The sequence below is a fragment of the Poecilia formosa genome, unplaced genomic scaffold (assembly GCF_000485575.1).
Source record: "Poecilia formosa unplaced genomic scaffold, Poecilia_formosa-5.1.2 Scaffold42, whole genome shotgun sequence".
In the NCBI taxonomy this organism is placed as follows: domain Eukaryota; kingdom Metazoa; phylum Chordata; class Actinopteri; order Cyprinodontiformes; family Poeciliidae; genus Poecilia; species Poecilia formosa.
Window position 1 is genome coordinate 661,099 of NW_006799981.1, and position 19,176 is coordinate 680,274.

At 38.5% G+C, this 19,176-nt stretch overlaps 2 long non-coding RNA genes across 3 annotated transcripts in view; one reads left to right on the forward strand and one right to left on the reverse strand.

Moving 5' to 3' along the window:
- LOC103137621 (uncharacterized) overlaps positions 1 to 19,176 on the reverse strand; it is an 85,873-nt gene that overhangs the window by 26,126 nt on the left and 40,571 nt on the right. The gene's annotated exons all lie outside the window — the stretch shown is intronic.
- Positions 7,920 to 11,080, forward strand: LOC103137620 (uncharacterized). Its single transcript, XR_476167.1, has 3 exons — positions 7,920 to 7,995; positions 10,383 to 10,616; positions 10,935 to 11,080. It is a non-coding gene; the product is annotated as an uncharacterized LOC103137620 (long non-coding RNA).

The following is a 19,176-nucleotide window of genomic DNA, read 5'->3' on the forward strand; positions in this document are numbered from 1 at the left end:
TGAGGACGCATTTGTGTTGCATACTGAGAAAGTGAGAGCTTATGTATCACACTGTTTTCATATGCAGATCAGTTGGTGTTATTATTCACTGTTCACAATCTTCACTGTATGTTTATTTATGTGAATATACAGTGCTGTCACATAACACTTCCATCTCTGGCGCTCATGTTGAAGGGTTGCAACTGATCAGCATTTATGGTGGGAGAAAGAAAGCCAACACCCAAGGTTTCTAACTTCCATAAAACCTTCAGGATTTGTGTTTCTGATTTTGCTTGCACATACCTGTCTTCCAAGAAGCTCTGACCAGCTTCCCTATTCCTACCAAGGAAACGCGTCTCACATCACTGCGCTGCCACCACTGTGCCTACACATGGGGATGATGTGCATTGTTGGCTTTATGTTTGCATGAAGGCCAAAAAGTTTAGCTTTGGCCTCGTCTGACTACAGAACCTTCTCCAGGATGTCTTGTGTTTCCTCACAGTGCCTCTTGCAAACTTAAACCTACTTTTAGCTTTTCTTTTAACTTGATCTTTCCTCTTGTTTCTCTTCCATTAAGACCAGGTTTGTGGATTGCACAACTAAAATTTGTCTAGTCAACAATTCTCCCACCTGAGCTGTGGATCTTGGCTGCCTTGCTGATTAATTCTCTTCTTGTCTGGTTGTCAGTTTAGATGTTTTGCAATTGTGCCAATCTCTTTTTGTTTTTTTATATGATGATTGACCCATGAGATGTTTAAAGTTTGGGATATTCTTCCATATCCTAACCCTGCTCAGCTTGGGCACAACTGTATCACTGACTGATCTGTTTATGAATTAGGTGACTCCTGAAGGCAGCTGGGTAAACGGGATCTTATTTTGGGATATTAGATTAAAATGACTGAATCCAAAAATTGTTTTAGTGTATTGTATGGGCAACTAACATGTTGATTACTTATTATCAAATCATTACATATGCAAAAACATTTACCAAGCAAAAAAGGAGATTTTTTTTTTTTTAAATAAACCTTTTTCAGATTTATTTGTGCTGTTTTATCCCAAAGTAGAGCCAAAAGAGGTTAAAGCTCTTTTCTTGGTAGAATTTGAATTGCAGCGAGGAGTACTAAAACGGTTTTCAACAGTCAGATCACTTTATGAAGTACGTTCTCATCAACACAGAAAGTTCTCCAAAAAATGAAAACCCTAACTGAGATGTACTAACAGATCTTTGCCTGAATGTTTCTGTCTGATTGCGTGGCAGACCAGGCCAGTGTTTGGCATTCGCCTCGTCTCTGGTCCAGTCAATAAGCCAGCGTGATTATTCAGGTGGGCCTCAGGTTTACCTCTGTCCTTCTCATTGACTTGATGAAGGTTTTAGTCCTGTTAAGAAGCTGACACACTTCATTACGGAGAACATTCCCGTATTGATTAAATCATTCCAGGGTCTGGCCTTTCTTTCTCAGGAAGTAACACCTCAATAATATCAATACCCAGCTCAAATGCAAACACAATGATTTTGCACATGCACGCAACTTCGTGGACAAATGAAATAAAAGGAGCTCAAATTAAAATGTAACAAAAATATTAATTTTGGTCATTTTTTTCCCCAACAGTAAAATGCCTGTAAACTTTGGGTAATAGTAAAATGGATCCAATTTCTTAAAAGTTAAAGCACAGCTTGATCATAAAAAAAACAACAAAAAAACCCCCCAAATACTTTAGACTCAGTTATGTTGTTTATAAATAAAAGACTAAAGCATAAGTCCAGCACTGGCATTATCTGAACAGCAAGAAAATACAAATGAATGGAATAAATTCAGACAACCTCTCTCTATCATACAGTTGATTAACAACATAATTAAACATTACATTTAGTTACTTTGTCTAACAAACTCACTAAGATAGCAACAAAAAGATAAAATAATGACTAAACTAAAACTAAAAAAATACCAACAGTAAAAATATTAAAAGTAGATACAAATAGAATAATAAAATAAACCAACAAAGTCACAGTTCAGTATGAATCCCCCAAACAAATTGTGTGTTAGGAAAATGGTACTTACAATGTAGCAAATACAAGGGCACACACATACATACATTTGTATCTAAAGGCAATTAGGAGTACAGTAAGCAGTTCACCTGCATTTAAATATCAGGCCTTAATTCTACAAGAAAATAGTGATGACTGTTGGCCATCAAGCAGCCAGTAGCATTTCCATTTTTTTAAAAATATATAGCAATTTAATAATTTATATATTCATGCCAAAGCTGAGTAATCTCTCACAGACTTAATGCTTCACCAATGCAAAGAAACTTATCTTTGCTGGTCAGATTCCAAATAATAATTGCTCAATAATAAAACAGAATCCAGCATACATGTTCAGCTCCTGTCTAAGGATGATACCGAGTCTGTTTTTGATAGATTTATATTTTATTCAAAGCAGATAAGCACCATTTGTACTTGTTAGACTGTTGAGCAAAAGTAATGTAAAATTTATCAAAGCTTTCCTGTTTTCATTCAGCTAACTTGAAAGCATATTACAGATAGATGTTTTACATTATACATCTGTCAATTATGCTATCTCAGTCAAAGACATTCATGTTGCATGTTTCCAAATAAATTGATATCCTACATAATGAGGACTGAGTGATAGAGGCGTCAGCTGTGTTCAGCCTTTAGTTGTGTTTTTATTCATGTGTGCAAATAATGTAAACGGTCATTTTAAAGTCCTGAACAGGCATTTCATTGGATATAACTGCATATAAGTTGCATGCAGTAACTTGAAAAGGAAGAAAAACTTTAGGAACTAAATGAAACATGGGAAATATGGAGACTTTACATCCATTTTGTTTCTAACTGTAAAGCAGCCCAGACAGGGTCGCAGAGAAAACAAGTCAATAAGGGGAAAATGGACGTACCCAGCAACACTAGCAACACCTTGAAGGCCAAACCAGAGGCGACAGACACTCCAGAACAAGTCTTATGAGTTGATGATCATAACCAGGTTGAAAGCAGATGTTAAAATGGCTAACAACAGAGTATAAAAAAACTGGAGTAAAGGAGAAGAAATTTTGTCAAACAATTGAAAATTGCATTTGAACTAAACCCCCTGTGTAGTCAGCTGATCAAAGGTTTAAGACCATAGTCCTAACAAGCTCAAGTCTGTACTTTAACATCCTTTCTCATCAGGCATTTACCCTGTCATGATGGCAAATAGAAAAAAAAAAAAAAGCTTTTATATTTTTCCGCCTATCAGGATTGTTGAGATGTACAAGCAAGGCATTTTGCTTGTGCATGTGCTGAATGAAGTATCATTTGATTATTTTAAAAGAATCAGAGGGAGATTCCCCTGAATGTGGGGGTATGGAGGTTCACTAGTAAACCCACAAAATGCATTAAATCAGAAGATTTGACAGAGTTGAAGAAGCTCAATCCTCAACCCATATTAAATGGTAAAGGGATTAGAGGTTAGGTTTAATTTCCAAGCATATTTTTCTTATCATAAGCATCATATACACATAAGAGCACTTTGGTATATTTTTTTGAGCCACACATAATCGGCAGTATCCAAAGACTGCCCCATCTCTTCTGCCATTTGAAACCAGGCAGCAAGTATATTAATAAGACAGACCCAGCACATGACTAACCTTGACCCCTAACCCTACTTTTAACTGTAAGTTGCGGTACTATAATGGTGGCACTGTTACTCTTTGTACTTCACTGCTCAGTTCTCCGTTTTCCAAGACTTTTGGCCAGTAGCTTCATGGAAGTTCCCCAAAATACACACACTGGCGTGATTGTGTGGGCGCCACCTCGGTGATTGCCTATTTAGTGAGTAATTATCCTTGTCTTTCCCACTCTCAGCCAACACAAGCACTGATTGAGTTCCACTCATTGTGGGTAAAGTCTTATTTATCATAAGAGCCCAGTGTGAGATTTGTAGAGAGAGAGAGAGAAAAAAAAAAACAAGAAAGCAAACAAACAGAAAACCAAAAAAAAAAAGAGAAGGCATGGAGTGCAGTCATCTGCAGCTTTGGAAGATAAGAGCTACAAAAACAGAAGGTCAATATGAGTTTGGAATGGTTTGGCAAGAGGGAATGGAGTTTCAGTCTTTGATTTTGTCATGCTAATGATAACGTAACAAAAAAAAAAGTGAAAAGTTTTTATCAAATTAGAGAGGTCTTGTTGCTTAAACCTTCTTTAACTTATCACTATTGCAGGGGGCTGGAGGCTATCAGCAGCCACCCACTGAAGTGGTACCTGGTGCACAAATGTGCATGTGCATGTACGTATCCACATACATTCACATTTGTATGTATGCATCATAGAAATAAAAACAAGATCTGAACATTTGAATGTTGGCACTCTATGAACAAGGTCATAGTTTAAAAAGATTTGTTCCTATATCCGACCAAAAACAATGAACGTTGTAAAACTCACCCTATAATGAGAAACTGAAGAGCATTCCTGCAGACTTCAGTCTCCCATGTTGTGTCCTCGCTCCTTCCCTACGAGTCCACAAAGCATTCTTCATTGTCCTCATCTTCAGCTGGAAACATGGAATGTTTTCCAAAGTAATGCAGTCGTTATCGTCTCGTTATTCTGCTTCAGCTTGTTCTGATTCAGAATCTGAAGTGAGTTTTGCGTAAGCTTTGGTTGAGAAGCACTGCCATAGCAACGCATTCAGCTTGGTCCATCTTTGTTCAGTAACAGAAACCCAACCAGGTGTCCTCATTAAATAGCATGAAGTACCTGCAGGTTTAAGTCGCCATGTGTTCCTTTCAGATGTCCACCTTATTGGCAGAAACCGACAAGAACAGTAAAATGAATAACTACGCAGACAGCATGTTAATCAGCTGTGCATTTCGCCACCCGGAACATTTTCTCTGCAAACAAGCTGAAATCAAACACTAAATTTATCATTTTAAAATTTTAAAGCATAGGGTGATTTCTTCATGACATCAGCTGAGATATAAGGCAAAAAAAATAAAAGGAAATCACTGTTTTCTCAGAGATTTATGTTTTTCTGTTTGTGCCCTGGTGATTTGTTCCTGGTTTTTCCCTGGCTCATCACATTTAGATTGATGGATAAATACAACATGCATGATTTTGGTCTGTTAACCTGGAGTACCCATAGAAAACCCATGCACAAGGAACACATGCTAGCAACACACAAGAAGACACAAGCAAAGATTTGAAGAAAGTTATCTCTGTGTAGCAGTCAGCTTCTAACCTCAGCTTAAATTCAAACTGTTCCAGTAAAAATCTGGCTTCATTTACTCAGCACTGAGGCTTCAGTGAGGATTTTTCTATTCCTGACACAGTTTAGGTTGTCTGATAGTGCTTGAGCTCTAAAGCTAATCTGTTTCTTTGTGTTTATTGGTAAATCAAAGGTCTAATCAGCTGCAAAGCTGCTCAGGAGAAAAGAAGAGGACGAGAAGAGGAGCGGAGAGGAGGTATCAGCTATTTTTCAATCTAATGGCCAATTAAGATCAGGCTAAACGAGGAGGCAAAGGAGCATTGTCTTCTGCAGATCTCATTGAGGTTCTAATAAAACGTCAAAATGCCAGTGGTTTTCTTGCACGTGCATCGGCAAACACAGTTGCCGTGTCCCTTGATCACTTTGTCCAGGCCTTTCATTCAATTTGTTTCAGCTTTCCATTCCTGCTCTCTAATTTCTTGTTTTTTACTCTTCACCCTGTCATTTATTTTGCCAGAATACACAAACATTTACAGTCTCCACTCCCTCTTTTATGGCTTCTTCATCCTTTGCAGCCCGTTCCTGCACTCCCACACACTGGCTTTGTGCTCTAATCTCTCTTTTTTTTATTTAGAAGGGCAAAGACAGAGATTTGAGCTTCATACTGTATCAATTTTGCCCAGTGTAAATGACCTAAATAAGGAATTCAATACTGTGGGGTCTGAATAGGAGCGCTTAGTCCACATATTTATTGAATCCAGCCTTTTTGTCCAGTGCCAGTACGCTCTGTGGTTTTAGACTCCGTTCCAGTGATCCAACGTGGAATGGAAATCCGATCCGTCTCCCTCTTTTTCTCACTTTCTTGTTTCTGTTTTTCTTTCATCAAGCACATGCCTGGTGAGATGGAGATGAAGGGATGATTGTGGAGGGAGGAGAGATAAAATATATATAAGAAGTCAGTGAGGTTGTCTACACTGGTTGAGCCTATAAACTATGACCAATCAGATCAATCTCTGCAAACAGAGATTATGTGACATCAGTTCATCTCACATTTTATGAAATATTTTTGCTCAGTTGTCTGCATTGGCACTAATCATGTTTTACTTCCAACATGCTTGATGGGATGGGATCAAATGAGGAAAAACTGTAATTCTGCAAAAGGACATACTCATAATATAAAATACATGTTTCATGTAATTTTAGAAATAATCTGTAATGTGTTGGACAACAAAAGAGGTGTGACTAATCATCAATGCTACACCCCATGGTTAAGAATTGCATCATCAACCATCTGAGGGTGAACTAGCACAGCACTTATGGTGTTCTGGTCAGAACAAACGTTGTTCTTGGCCTCAAGAGGGCAAACAAATCCACCAGCTCTTGAGGAGTATGTTAATGACTGGACACTATTTATCACTGAATACTGACCATTGGATTTTATATTCACTGTCTGGTGTGTAGTGTATAATCGTAGGCTTTGGTACTTGTGTATATTTTCATTTGCTAATCAATAATTGTTTTACTACCAGTTTATCTACCTTCTCATACTTCAAAAAATAGTGACTGGTGTTCCTCTCACATGCTTTAATTCATGCAACAACCCATCTAACCATTTAAAACCGGATTGAAAGAAGCTTGGACATATTCTTTTTGTTTGGCAAAATAAAAACTAGTGAAATTTCACTGAAACTTGACTGCTCCTCTACAAGAGAGCACAAATCTTTTAAAATTCACATGTTACATGTAACATTTTGTAAAATTTTAGCTTTGAAAGACAGAAAAAGCATTAGTGAAGCAAGTTTTAAGTTTCTGTTGGTTGTGAGAATGCACTCTGGTGTCTATTTTATGGGTTTTGAGAGGCTCCGCCAACTCATTTCATCACTTGATAAAAATATTCAAGTAAGCAAAACCTGAGGCGCCTCAGTAGCAGAGTTAGTTGCACAAAATTGCATGAAGGTTTTCATCCTTGTCCTTTGTGTGTGTTTGTGGTTTGGGGGTGTGGATGTGTGACCTTTTTAAGAACCAGCCACACAGCTAAACGCACTCCCTTTGTGCCTGTCATTTACAGGTTGGCTATTGACGTTTTACAGTTTAAACTCGGGGGGTCGGAGAGAGCATGCTAGCATCATACACAAGGTCTCCCACAAAACTCGTTTATCTACAGACCAGCTTTTCAGATCTTATGGACATGAAGAGGACCAGCAAAGACTGGTGTGCTAACTCTGTGTATTAGCACACCTTCTTCCATGTGGAACCTATTTCTGCCGAAATGCTGTCAAAGATTACGAAGCAAGTACATCCCTACATTGTCGGTGATGGACATGGGTTCAAAAGCAAAGCTCCTTCCTGCTTCCACACGTTTGCTTTTGGTAGATTTTGGGGGCCGGAAAGTCACACACCCATTCCGAATCAATAGCTGCATTTATTTCATCAAAGCCTGTTTAATCACATCTGCTGGCAGGCTTGCACATTGGAAAAGCAAGCGGACAGCTGATCCCTGCTGTGGCTACAGGCTACTTGGATGTCCCAGTGTGACTGCTGCCACGTACTTTCGCCTTTCAACGGAGGTTAACACGTAAAACATCTCTCCCCTCTCCCGGTCAACTTCTCTGCCTGCCAGCACCACCTTTGATTCAGAGCGATCGTGAAATGTACGCCCACATAGGGTGGATTGTTAGAATAGCTTTGGGGGGTAATTTTGCGACGGAGAACTCACATATGCTCTTTATCACAGCGAGTGAAAATGAGAAAGGAAGGAGAAGGCTACTGTCAGCTGTCTGGCGCCGTTGGAGAAAGCAAGATGGACTTACTGTGACAGGTCAGTGTACAACACTAAAGGCTTTCATAGGCTAAACATTTACATTCATTGCTTTTAATGGCCATCAGAGGTAAATTTAGCAATCCTCTGAAATATTTCTAAACTATTGATGAAAAAAGTTTGTCCTCCGATAGACTGGCAGGCTTTAAGGGCATGCCGGCATAATGCCAAAAGACGAAAATGGAAGATATAAAAAATAAAATATAAAGAAAAAAATATATTTTTCAATTTCTTTAAATTTACTTCAAATCAATGACTACACATTTAATGCCTTAAATGTAAAATGTGTGTGTCTGCTTACTGTAAATAATTCAATTGCTTCTTTTGTTATTACTGATAAAATTTTTGTGAAAAAGTTGCACAACAATTAAAAACAAAACATGAACAAACTTTATGATTTAAGAAGAACTCAGGGTTTTACAAAAAGCGTGAGTTTAATTGTGTTTTTCCTTATTGATATGATTTGAAAAATGAAAATGCTAAGAAGAAACTTTGGATTCACAAATGTTCTCCTTAGAAACTTTGTGAGTCCATTCTATGAATTGGATAGATGAAACTATATAATTCATGGATGGGATTGAACACAATCTGTTTGGATCCCAAAAAAACCTTAAATTTTCCAAATATCCTTCTTCATGCATTAGATTATTTCAAGTTGCAGATTTACTTGATTTCATGAATTACTTTCTGTTCTCCAACTAAAAAATATGTCATAGGTGACATGATCCTTGTTTTGTTTTTGTTTTTTTTTAAATACTTGCAGGTGTATGTTGTATAATCATTCAGCATTGGAAAAGAAGAGCTCAAATTAATCCTTAAAAGCCCTAAATTGATATGACATTCATGCCTACGATGAGTCTGTGTAAACTTCTGACCGGAACTGTAGCTTCAGATTAACAGCTCTTTTTGGAAGAGTTCCCTCCAAAATTGAACCATTTAATAAGAAAACAAAACAGAAAAGAAGCAGACCTGTTTTTCCCAGATAAGACAATTTCTTCAGGCTATTTTTGACAAAAGACGCTGTAATACAAAAGCAGAAACACAAAATGGCTCAGTTCCATGAAGCTGTTTGTTTTGCAGGGTGCTGTTACCTTGTATAAAAAGCTCAGTGTCACTGTGACTTGCTGGGATTCAGGAATAGAAAAGAGCCATTGTTAATGTTCTTACACCTGGGCTGCTCTCACTGCTCTGTAAATTAAATACTGATGTGAAAATTGGACCATTCAAGTAGGGATAGAAGTCTGAACAAAATGTCTGATTAACTGACCAATAGATTTTTTTTAATAAAAAAAAAAAGAGCTTAACTTTAAAGTATAAACTCAGCATAAAAATTACTTCTGGACAAATCTCTCCAAAAGAATCTGTAACACATTATTTTAAAGAAGAGGCTCAAATTGTCAAATGAGCAATTTGAACCCGCTGGGATTTATAATAATATGTAATTAGACACCTACATAAACACGAAATCTACACAAAGGCAATAATATTACAACAGAATAACTCACAAAACAGATTGATTGCACTAAACAATCAAAGGGATTCAATACAATATGCGGTTCAGTCTTAATAAACTTCCAGATTTGTGTGTTTTTCCATGGAATGTAAATTAAAAATATAAATTATTTCAGAGTTAGTGGTTTATTAAATCGCTCCTTAGGCGCAGGCAAAATAAATGCCATAGGGCAACAAGAAATTCACATTTCTGGATGTAAAGTCATCAATCAATTAATTGCAGTTTCAGATTCAATAACATATAACCATGTGTGATTCTTTGAGGTTTGCCAGGAATTTCTTACTCAATAAGGTGGCCACCATGTCCAACGAGCTAAAAAAAAAAACACCATCAGGCTCTGTGCCTCATGAGGATGTATTTTAGCAAAATCAGCTTTATCCTGCAGATACCTTGATTCTTTTTTCTTCTTGCAGCTTTATTACAATACCATCAGAAAAAGCAATATCCGTACAAGAAAATGGTGACCCACAAGTTTTACATGAACAGACATCCATCTAATGATGAATGAACCATCTCTATGAAAATGGAACAAGCTGCAGCTGCTCAGAATAACTGTGAAGAGCTGCAAAAAGTTATTGAATATGCCTCTGATTTTACCTTTATAAATATAGGGCATTTATGCACTGGCTGTGAAAAAAAATGATTACAGTTGTTTGCTTTGTCAAAGACTTTTATTTTTCATCTGTTACTCTTCAGTAAGAAGTCAGATTGAAAGTTTCATAAAGGGTATTGTAGTAGCAGCACACTTTGGAGGGAAATTTACATCATGTCAGACGCAATAAAAGCCCACTCAAAAACAAAGGGTCCAGTAAACGGGTAAAATGTGTGTGTATTCACTTGTGTATGTATCTGGGATTCTGCTCCCATTTCACAGGTTCATATGGCTCTCCATAGCAGATATGGTAATGCAAGATTAAGGAGAACTCTCTGGGCCAGGATCCAAGATTATGCTGACAAGGCACTGGCTGCATTTTAAAACCTGAAGTATGTCAAAGAAAAGCTGCTTCCTCCTTGAGCAGCTACTGTCAAGGTGCCCTTCAGCAAGGCTTTGATCCGACTCTTACACTGGCAGATCGAAACATCTTAACGATACCAACTCAAAGAGGAGGTAAGTGTATAAAGAGTCAGTTTAGCTAAATCACAAAATAGTAAATTTTCTCACTGGAGAGTAATAGCCATGGAGTCTTCTTGTTTTAAAGATCAGAGCGGCATGAGTTTGAAATTGCCCGTGGCTAATTTTGTTTTTGTGAATAAGACATTCACTCTTTCCTAAAAGTTGCCACTGTTTTCAACAGGGTTGGTTTATTCTAAGAAACAGAGTTTTGAAGGCTACAGCCATGTGAGAAACTTTCAACAATGTAATAGAAAGCGTTTGAATTTAGGGGAAGAATATTTTTTAAGAACTCAGAAAAGCTAATTTTTGCAGCTTCCACAGGATTACAAATGAAGAGTACCAGCTCTTCTTCAAAACCATCATCATTTCTGTTAAGACATGAGATTTGGCACCTTTCTGATCATCTGCGATGGTGGAAATACATCTGCAATGAAATAACCGCAGCAACTGTTCCTACCCATTATTTAAGGTCAGTCCATCATTTTGCAGAATTAAATTTTATTCACCACTATTTTTTTCTTAAATCTCAGATTTAATCATCAGATTTTTTTTGTCCTTAAATAAACTCAAGTACATTCACACTGATCAAACTGGGAAATCATGAATGCCAGGCTAACATTTGCCAAAAACAACATAGATATAGACCAAGACTATTGAAATAAGGTCTGGTGTGTGGAGATCTCATGCCAACTGGCAAGCAAGGAGTTGTAAGGTTGATGGTTTGGGCTTGTCTTTCAACCAGACAACCTGGACACCTTGCAGTCAATGAGTAAACTGTGAATGTCTCTGTACTCCAGAGTCAGATGTGAGGCCATCTGTTCAACAGCTGAAGCTTGGCCCAAAATGTGTCATCAACAGGACAATAATCTCCCAAAAAGCTGCAAGTAGCCATTATAACAGCCAAATAACCTTTTAATGGTCACACTCATGTCTAATTTAGCCACACACGCAGAACAGAAAGATATAAACACGCAACAAAATAATGTCATGGCATTCATATTTATGAGGAAAACTATTATTTGCTCTTCATGCTTGCTTTTGATGCCATTTTTAGTTGCTTTAATATCCCGCTGCTTGCCACAAATAATGCTGGATTATGTCCAGAACACAGAGGCTAATTGAGATGTAAGATTCGCAACATCGAGCAGTAGATGAGAATGCATAATGAGAAACGGAGCTGGGTTGTACACTAAATATATTGACATAGGTGAGGCTTCAGATCACGCTGAATATGCGCCGAGTCTTCTCTTCATCTGCTTGCTTCCCACACATGAACACACTCACCTACACCCACAACACACAGGTGCACATGGCCAACGACCAAGCTCAGGAATGGACGGAAACACAAGTATGCGCATTCACACGCTCTATATAAATGTACAGAGATTGGGACGCATACAGAACCATACGAAGGCTTCACAATCATAATAAAAACACAAATCATAATAAAAACACACACACACGCAAACAAACACAAGCGCAGGTCAGAGAGTCCCGGTGGTGGAGAAACTGGCAGGCTTCCTTCCACTGGGCTCAAACAATCTGGGAGGCTTTTCTTTACCACACTGCCAAAGGCTGCATGCATACACGCACACACACACACGCACACACACACACACGCTTCTCACTGATTCCTTTCTCCTCTCCAATCATCCATTATTCTAAGCCCTCACAGGCATTGAGGACAATGAGAAGTTGAATGGGAGAAAGTGAAGCTAATTTGTGGACATGTGCTTTGTTATTGTTTCAATAAAAAATTCCCAATGAACATGACAATTACATAAGTACAACAAAGAGGCTTTTGGCAAGGCATCCCATCATGCATCTTCTGTACAGATGTCCCTTCAGATATTCTGTGATGGATCATTAGCAAAACATCTAAATATATATCAAGAAGTTGCTGGTGATTCTTCATCATCGGGGGTTGAAAGGTCGTAACTGTAAAATAGGACTGGGATTTAAACTTTGTGAAGAATTTTACGAAAGGAAAGAAAAATATTGATTTATGTCTGACATGCAGGGGGACTGGATTTTAAAATAAAAAGGTTACACTAAATTTGTGCATGATTAAGAACTTCATTCCCGAAATGTTCTGTCAGTACATACATTGTACTTTGATAAAGTGTCCATACCACTTGAAATGTTAAAAAGTGCTGCGAACAGTTATTCTGTCGTCTGCAGCACCTCTGGACACATCTGGAGGCTCCTGGTTTCTTCTGTGATTTGTGATGTTATCGGCCAAGCTGTCTGTTTCCGTTAGCAAGTCTTGGTTGGTTTACAGTTGTGCTGTACTGTCTCCATTTTCAGATGGTGGACCCTGATGAAGGAGACGGATGTTTTTTAGTTCCTTGTGATTTCATTCACACACTCACTGCCAATCTGCAAGTGGCATTCTTGCAATTTTGGATAGTAATATTTTGGTCTGATGAGTTCATGAACTCAAGATTATTATTATTTTTTTTATCTATTCCTTATTTGTTCAATTTTTAAAGCTGGACAATACAAAATAAGAAGTGATAATATTTTAGCAGCTCGTTTTTAGTGGATTTGTTCACACATTTACAGGTAGCACCTCTGTCCAGACAACTCAGGCTGCATTAAATGGACCATCATACACCAGCAAAAAGGAGCATGCATATGAATCTAGCAAAAGCGTAAAACAGCATTGTAAAAAGTAAAAAAAGTTCAACTCACTTGCATTTTCCTCACAAAGATTTAAGTATCAATACGTAAGTTTTCCAGTGGTACAAGATTTTTAACCAAGAAGCACCGTTACAAAAAATAACCAGTCAACCATCACAAATTATTGCTGTGTTAAGTTTTGCCTGAGAGTCAAAATCTTTTTATTAATTCAGTAAACTCTGAGTTTGCTATTATTTACAGTTGCAACACAAAGTGTCAGGTATAATCATAAAGTCAGTTTACAGCTTCACTTTCCAACTTATCTTTGACCTTTCATAATTAGTGTTTTATGGTTCAACGGTAATTATAACACAAATCTTAGGTTTTCTGTCTCTCTGGTTTGCCTTCAAATTAACCCCACCAATTGTCTGACAGCTCAAATGTCTTGTTTGTGCCGTCATAACTGTTTCACCAATTAGTCCCCTTTGCTAGGGATGCATCTGTTGAATAATTAGTTTAAGAAACTACAAAAATACCTTTTGATACCAGTCTGTAATCAGTCTCTATTAACTGGACGTCATAACCGGGAGGCACAAAGAGGCATCGTGGGTCATGAAATTAAAACCTACAACTTTAGCAAGTCTTGTGTCTGACCCACATTCACTCAGATTGGGTCATTTGCACCGTTCTTAACCATCCTTTTCCCTTCCACACACACACACACACACACACACACACACACACACTAAAATAAAGTAACAGTATTTTGGGCCTAGCAGCTCTTGGCATCCACTTCATGGTTTTGGCTTTTTCCCTTGCACTGTGACACACACACACACACACACACACACACACACAAATACACAAGCATGCATGCTCTCCTCTCCCATGCTCTAAGATCCTGCTCATCAGCCTTTATTGTCCCAATCAAAGCCTTGCCTCCCTGACCGCTTTCAATATTCAACACTGCAAGATGGTACATGAGCTGTTTGTCTCACTCTACACAGCCGGCTAAAGGAGGACACGACGTGTGTATGTGTGTGGGTTTTGTGTTCGCAGGCACGTACCCTTCCACACAAAGTGAAACTGGATAGCTGCGAGTTGCCCCTGACACCAAACTTAATTCTCCGAAGCGAAGCTGGGGATAAATATTTCAAGGTCATTCTGTTTGCTCTCTGTTGTCTTGTTCCGGGAACACTGACTATAATAGGAATATATGCATGCCTAACTAGGGACTTTAGAACAGAATGACACCGCCTGCTGCTCGCTCTCTGCCTATCGGCACAGGCCAAGAGATGAAAGATGACTGACAGAAACACTGCAGTGGACATATAGAACCATGCGTCTTCATCTGTATGGTCTAGGGAAACATCTCTCCTGAAGTGCTTCTTTAATCTTTTTTAATGCTGCTTTAATCAGGCCTTTGCTGTAAGGAGCTGGCTTGGTTTGCCAGTCTCTTTAAACAGGAATCTTAAGTTACTCCTCAAACTGAATCGTCCATCACAACAGAATCTTGGACCTGGAAGGTAACCAATGCATCTCTCAGAGGCAATGTCGCTTTTCTATAATAACTGTTGTTTGATTTGAATGGCAAGGCTCATGTATCATGTTTATTATCATGTTTATTACAGGACAACTTGAGGTTATACCTGTATTAACTTGTTATAAGAACATCTTCCATGCGGTAAGGAATTGGGGTCAGCAACCTGCTAGCTCCTGGGAATGGTGAGTTCACTGATCAGAAAATGCGTTCTGATTCTTGTAAATTCAGCAAATTTATGCTTGTAATTTAGAACAGTTAAATCAAACATAGTGAAGTTGGCAGACAAATCCTGCCTTGTAATGGATAGCCTGCTACTTTAAAGCCTGTTCATTAATGAGACTGATTTGTTTTTCTAAGGTCTTATTTCTGTTTAAAATAGATGAAAATAGATGGCATTTAGAATCTGTATATTTTGCCTTTTGTACCATAAGTGTATGAAATTCTGACCCAAAAACCAAGGCTGCAACAAACTACGACTGTTGTGTACTCCTTAAAGCCCTCATTTCAGGACCATCTACCTATTTGTAGACACAAATCATGAAGTTCTGCAATTTGCAGATTGTGTGCTATGTATAAGCCATAGTCGGATTTTTAATCCTTATTTGACACGTCTCCAAATAGCCTCATTTGAAGTAAATACAACTGAATCAGCTTGAAGCTAAATTATCTCATCAGTGTACTTCTGAAAGTGTTTCACATTTCCTTTTAGAGGTTTGAGAAAGGCAAAGGGGGCAGGAGACACTAACGAAGCGTGGTCAAAGTGCGAGCGAGGAGAGACTTTTCTTCTTGGCGATAGATGCAAAGTAATGAAGTTGACACCAGTGTCTACCCCATTAAGCCGAGCCTGCATGGACCATTACAGGCAGGGTTAGAGGACAGCCCAGAGCCACAGGACCCATCGAAATACACACACACGCATCTAAAAAACAAGGTGGTTTACACACATGCTTGGATGAAAATGTTGAAAATGTCCTCCCATAGCTTTCATTCCTCAGGGGTTCGTCTATACCTACACACAAGCTAAGTACTACTTGTGTCTCTTTGTAAATTCCTCTGTACAGGAAGATAAGCAAGAAACAAAGTAAAGTCCTGCTCATTCTTCTTTCACGTACAGAAATATAGAAATGTTCAGCCTAAAGCACAGTGCCTTGTAGTGGCATTACCCCTTGACGATTTTACCCCATATTTGGTTGTGTTGTAAACACAAACCCTAATGTAATTTATTGAGTATTCGCATGTTAGAGCAACACAGGAGGGTGAATACTGCAATTCTGATGTGGAAATAAAATGAGTCCAGGTCAATTGTTTGTAGAACCACATTTCACTGCACTTACATCTGCAACACTTTTAAGGTTGCAGATGTAACCTTAAAAGTTACATCTGGGAGAAAGTACATTTTCTTCCTCCTGAAAATGTACTACCCACATAAAACTGGCTTGCCTTACCAGCTTTGTACCACTAGAGACTGAAGAGACTTTTGTGCAGAACAGCACAAGCCGGAGATTGGCCGGAGAGCATCTGTGAACATCAGTTTTTATGTCTCACTGCAAATTTTCAAGTCTTGACTTTAATAGGGCCTTTCAAACACATAAATATGCTCTGATGTAAACTATTCTACTGTTTCTCTGACAGTATAATTAATTTGAATCTCCACCTCAGCTTCAAGTGTTTCAGGGCATCTAACAGGTTTTCTTCCAGGATTGTCAATGTTGGTCTAGTCTGATCAAAGTACCTTCATCCACATATTTATTGCAACTACCTACATGGCTTTTGGTCAACTGACTACAGAACTGCAGCTTTGTTAAACACTACTTTTCTTTGAGAAATATCTGAAGTGCACAACTAATATTTATCTTGAATTTCTGCAGCACCTCCAAAGTTATGATGGGCCCCTTGGCTGCTTGTCTGATGAATGTTCTTTATGCCCAACCTGTCAGTTTATGTTACATATGTCAAACTCTAGGCCTGCGGGCCACATGTGGCCCGCCATGTCATTTTATGTGGCCCGCCCCAGCATTTTATAGGCCAATGGTTGTCTTAAAATAGGTTTTGAGCACGAATTGACTACAAACTACATCTCCCACAATGCATTCCGATTGTTACCAGCCAACATTACGGCTTCTCACCACTAGAGAGCAGCAGAGTCACCTCAAGCTGCTTATTGATTTTCCCAGCGAATAAAACTGAGACATCGACAAGATGTGTGTGAGTTGGTGTCAGGGCGGCAGGTCGCGCTAGACGTTATCTTGACCGACAACATTAACAAAAAAATCGGTCATGTTTTATCTGTGAAATTACAATCACATTAACATAGGCTATTTAGTCGCATTTTATGTGGTTTAGTTAATATTCACCGTGAATCCAGATCCCATCACAAATTAAGCAAATAAATGCATCTACATTTTTCTCGTAGTGACAAAAACCAGCCCAATAACTTTTAATAAATTAAATTAAGCGACTTCACTTAAATTAGCATCACTTCACCCGCTGGGGTCTGAACGCACTTCCTCCTGGTTCCCATCTGCAGAAAAATCTGCGCTAATTCATCAGTCAGTTGGATCTGTCTGATCCAAACGGATCAACTGAACTCTGTGTTTTACCCTGCGCGGTCCAGTGTGTGCTTTAACTAGGATTTTTAATTTATTAGTTTTTTTTTGTTTTTTTTGCGTTGTTTCTCCGAAACGCACAGATGTTACGTCTGCAGCTCCTCCAGAACGCCGCTCTCCTGGGTAACGTGATCCCAGAAGGCTCCATTTGTTAAATCCGCTGGTTGAGTTACTTCCAGCGGTTTCTAATTCTTCGGACTGCGCATGTAACATGCGCAGTCCGCAGTGGTTGAGCAGTGGACTGCGCATGTTACAGTCTAATTCACTTTTGCATCATCATTTATTTCCTCAAGATAAACTACCGGCTCCTCAAATGGATTAACACAACGTTGCATTCTCTTTAGTTTTCTCTGGTTTGTAATGGAGACTTGAATTTAACACGTCATTTCAACCAAAGGTTTGTAATGCGCTTCCTACCAGACGCTCCAAAGCGTCCGGTCCATAACTCTTCAACACGCTGTCAGCTCCCGGTCAGAAAGACGCATTTAGTTCAGAGACCATGAGATGATATTCAAAAAGAATTTTTTTAATTAATTGATTTCAGTTGCCTCTGAGACTAAATATGTGCGTAAAGTCTATAATGTCTGCCCATGTGACTTGTTGACTTGTTTTTATTATGTTTGCTTACCTTTAAACACTTATTTGAATATTGTAATTTTTAAACTGAGCAGTAATTTTACATCCATGGAAACTCAAATGTAATATTTAAAACTTCAATACATAAAATCAGTTATTTAACAATATGAGGTGGTGTTTAATTTATTTTTAACATTGTATTTTTATACATTCATGCTAAAGGTGCCCAAGTCTAGTTTTCCAGAGCTACCATCTCCAACTTTAGATGCATTCCTTCTTTAACACACCTGGCCCATTGAGGGGGGCCAATATGCTGAAGTGGCCCTCGGTGAAATTGAGTTTGACACCCCTGGAATAGGTGGATGACCTGAACTGTCATTAGGTTTGCCGTTATGCTATACTCTATGCACTTAAAGTATAGCAAAGCTTGGGATATTGTCTTACAACCCATCCCTGATTTCAACTTCTCTACAACTTTCTAACTGATTTGTTTGTTTTGTTCCTTGTTCTTCATGAAACTGTTTGTTCACAAATGCTCTCTAACAAACCTCTAAGCCTCAACTGGACAATTGAATTTATACTGAAACTGAAGTAACATACAGGTGGACTCTATTTTCTAATTCAGGGACCTCTGAAGACAATTTGCTCAACTTTTTATTTAGCTGTATTGGAGAAAATTAGGTTAGTCTTACCTACATATTACATTTTTGAGATTTTGCTTGTAAGAAATGTTGAAAACCCTGCATCACTATCTTTACCGCTCACAATTAGGCACATTGTTTTCATCCATCACATAAAACCATGCAAACACACAATTAAGTTTGTGGTTGTAAGTTGCAAAATATAAACAAAAAATGTGGGGGTGTTAATATCTATTTTCAAAGCTCTGTACCTCTGTGAATGTGTGCGCTGGTCTGTGTGGACTGGAGCAAGATGGTGGCAGCCTCCGTTCTCCCGCTCGGCCTGTCAGGGAAATATAATTTGCGCCTTCGGTGCTTTTCACCTGGCTCATATGTAGCATGCAAATTTATTTCTCTAATAATCTGAGTGCGCTGTGGCCCTCCTCCAGGATTAATGACAATATTCCAGGGCCCTGCCTCCACCCTGGACGGCCACAATATTACCAACGCTCCTACCCCACACACATACACACACACACACCCACACACACACACACACACACACACACACACACACACAGAGACTC